The sequence below is a fragment of the Trichechus manatus genome, unplaced genomic scaffold, assembly GCF_000243295.1.
Source record: "Trichechus manatus latirostris isolate Lorelei unplaced genomic scaffold, TriManLat1.0 scaffold00124, whole genome shotgun sequence".
NCBI lineage: Eukaryota > Metazoa > Chordata > Mammalia > Sirenia > Trichechidae > Trichechus > Trichechus manatus.
The window spans coordinates 1,918,017-1,922,110 of record NW_004444060.1 but is presented as its reverse complement, the minus strand read 5'-3'; positions in this window follow the sequence as shown (position 1 = coordinate 1,922,110).

The following is a 4,094-nucleotide window of genomic DNA, read 5'->3' as shown; positions in this document are numbered from 1 at the left end:
ATACCTTAAAAGTAATTAAACAAAAATGTGGTAAATGTAAATTACTTGTGTATTTTGAAATATCTTCTTAAATGGTTCAAAATTCTTCTATTTTCCCTATAAAACCTGTAGTGTTAAAGGGAGGGTTTATAGTTAGTTTCTTTTCTCTTTCCAATTCTATACACCTTTTTACTCAATAGTGACTTTCATAGCCATATTGTGTTGGAACCAAGAAAAGGTATTTTGGAAGAAAAGAGAAAGAAATATATACATGGATGGTTTACTTTTCATCTGGCTTCAGGACTATTTCAATGAAAGATGCCTCAGACTGGCTATCACCTGTGGAGCTTTGGCTTGCTCTGGTTAATTCACTCCATGGGGATTTTGCAGTCACAAGGTATGTTTCATCTAGGTGGCCATTTGCTTTATCAATAGCCATTTATCCCTATTCCCATAGTATACCCCACAGAGGCTTTCTCTGTGCAGTAATCTTGCACCTCAGGCAGCCCTATGTGACTAGGTCCCTTTAAAGTTTTCTCAATCACAATTGATTTCCAAAGTTCCACTTAGGTATTGGGAAAGCTCAAGAATCCTTTCTTCTGAAAACCCTGATAGGACAGGTCCCAATCCAACTCTTTCTCTTGATTTTGCTGCGTCAACTCCAGTCAGTCAATCACCTTTGAACTTGTCAGGTGTGAAGTTTCAGACATGTCCTCCAGATTCAAAGGTCATGTGATGCCCTCTTCATTGGACTTGAAATTTGGGGCAGAGGAGGGTGTCAGAGCCTGCCCTCCACAAAAGGCCATAATATGATGAGAATCTTGACGGCTCTTGTAAAACAAATATCTTGTATATTAATTTATACCGCCTCTATATCAAGTTTGACAGCAGCTTAACATGGTAAAATTACTTTGGAGATACTTTATAAACAGTCTGGTGTCTCATATTAAAATGGGTGTTTATGGCACTTGTTTTTCTCAACTTTGGCCTCAGCTGAAACATCAAAAGAGTAAGAATACTATTTTAACATTCTGTGATTGTTTTTAGTTTGTTTTATAGGTCAAGTTTGAAAATGTAATGGCATAAAATACTTGGCTTATCATTGCAATGTGGAAAAAACACAATGTCTGAGGGAATCTGATATCCTTAAATCTAGTGCAAATCAAGTATATAGATTTTGATTTAGTAATTTCATTTATATAAATTTATCCTACAGAAATACTCAAACATAACTACATGGAACATTCAAAATGCCCCTTTTTTTTTTCTTTCTAGTGAACAAGTAGACAACTTGATAGTGTCTCAGAATAGAAACTTTATTTAACTTAATACATCTTAGATGAAAAATGATATTGTGTTCAAAATAGTAAATTAGATATCGGTGATATTCAGAAGAGATTGCTAGAATCAAAAACACAAGATGTAATATAATGTTTATTTATAAGTATAAATAAGTATGAATACATCTATACAAACATAGTCACGCGTCACTTAATGTCCACAATACTCTTTGTGAAATAAGACTTTATGCGATTTGGACTTCGTGAGAACAAGCTTCGTGCCTTAGCAGTGATTCTCAAAATGCTGAGAGGGATTCGTTTTTGTGTTTGACCCTCATCACGCCATTAGCGATTTCTCCATATCTGATATAGGTCCCATTTATATTTTTATTAGCCTTGGAGCTTTCAGTGGAGATGCTCCTTTAAGAGCTTGGAGAATTGCTTCTTTGTGTTCGAGGATCATTGTGATTCTTGAGTGAGACGTGCCTAAATTGTGAACAATTGCATTCACTGATTTTCCACCTTCGTGTTGTTTAATAACCATTTGTTTCACTTCCAAATCAATGCTTTTCCTTTTCCACTTGCTGCTGCTATCACTACCACTAGTTTTGCTGCATTGGGAGCCATGATGCACTTCACGGTAATATTTTTGAAAGAAAATTAAACAGAGATAACATTACAACACTCAAGAGATGTGTGGACCAAGGATGTATACGCAGTCAGATATTGCCCAAATGGATGTTTCTCGGCACATGACTGTATACATACATTTGCATGTAAATGGACAATTTCTGAGAGAATCAAAAAGGAACCACTAAATGGTGGATAAATCTGAACAGATTAATTGCTATTTGTAATTGGAGAGAAATTTTGTTTTCAAGTTACATATTTCTGGATTAGCTTAACATTATTTAAATTATTGATACGGCTTAATTAAATTATTAGTATTTTTCAATAATTTATAAATATGTTAATCTCAAAATCATTCAATAAATATCGATTTAAATTTTAAAAATTATATTAAACACTGATTAAGAAAGATAACCAAGAGATATGTAGGAATGAGATTGATAGACATGCAGAAAAACTTCTATAGTCTTGATTTTTTACAGATTATTAGATAACATTTATGATAAAAAATAAATTTTGAATACTTAAACAAATTAAACCAAATTAACTTCTGAATAAAACAGTTAAACAATTAGGGAAGAAAATTATCTGACTTTCCTGGCATTCAAAGAAGGTAACACATTTTTACTTAATAATTCTCAAATGCAAGGAAAAGAAACAAACAAAATCCTTGGTGGAAAAGTGCTCAGAAAGATATGGATATAGATACTCAAGACAAGAAATTAAGAGCTCTATTTCTTCTTTTTCTTCCCCCTGCCTTTTTTACTGTTGTTACTATTGACCTAAGTTATATATACAATAAACCAAAACCAAACCCATTGCTGTCAAGTCAATTCCGACTCATAGAGACTCTATAGGACGGTATAGAACTGCCTTATAGGGTTTCCAAGGAGCAACTGGTGGATTTGAATTGCCTACCTTTCGGTTAGCAGCTGAGCTCTTAACCACTATGCCGTCAGGGCTCCCTATATATGTAGTGCACTTTTTTTTTTTTTTTTTTGTCCTAGTCTTTGACAGTGTATGAAAGACATAAACCAGAATACCAAATAGTATCAAAATCGAATCACTTATGGTGGGTACATTTCAGAATGCCATTGTGTTGACGTTCTAACTTGTTTCCTTGATACAATAAAAGGACTATGAGGTGTCTCTGAGTTTCCCATGATCTTTTAAAAACTAAACGATGGGGGAAAAAAGTAGTCAATACAATAAAATGCACTATCAGAACTAATAATAAAATTTTTTGAAAATGCAAAAGAGGGTAAAACCAACAAAAGCCACATATGTGCAGTCTTTAGGAGACTCTCAGTGTTGCTTGGCATTCTCACAGCAAGGTGGCCTCAGGGAAGTTAGACTTCTTTCATAATGGCTCAGGGCTCTAAGTGAGCATGTTCCAGCAAACAAGGCAAAAGCAGGATTACATTTTCTGACCCAGATTTGGAAACCACACAGTGTCACCACCACCCTCATCTATTGGTCAGAACAGTCACAAGTCCATGCAGACTCCACCTATTAATGGAAGAGTGGCAAGGACATATTGTAAAAGAGCATGTGGGACCAGAAAAACCACTGCATCAATTACTGGAAAATACATTCTACCACAACAGAACTCACATATTCATAGATTCTCTAAGCATATCCCCACAAATTACTTACAAAATGGTGCCTTTAAACTCTCAGGATTTAGAAGGCCTACTGATAGGGAGTGATTAAAATGCCTGCCTCACCTATGTATCCAAATCATAGTTCTCCTAGAAAAGATGTTCCTTCTTAATAATAAAAATATGTGAATTGGACTTTTTCCATGGTTTATGATTATAGTCTTACTAGTTAATGAAATCATCTAGTCTCCAATGTATCTGATATGCAAAGCTTGGCTTTGAAGATGTGGGCCAAGTTAACCAGGTTATCTTAAAATGTCCCAAACTGACTTCTTACAAATTCCCAATCCCTCATTCCCAAGCATCACATTATTTTCTCTTTATGGTGTGTGTTTATATATACTATAAAGCAATACATTACTGTCTCTTTCCTTGAACTTACAATATTATCTCTTTACTTGAGTTAAGTATTTAAGCATTTTCTTGTCACAAGTACATATTGTATTTTAGTTTTCTAGATAATTGTTTCTCTTTTATCACCCAGTTTTTGGCTGACTTCCACATCACAGCCACTCTGGGATTATATGGACTGTTACGGTGTTGG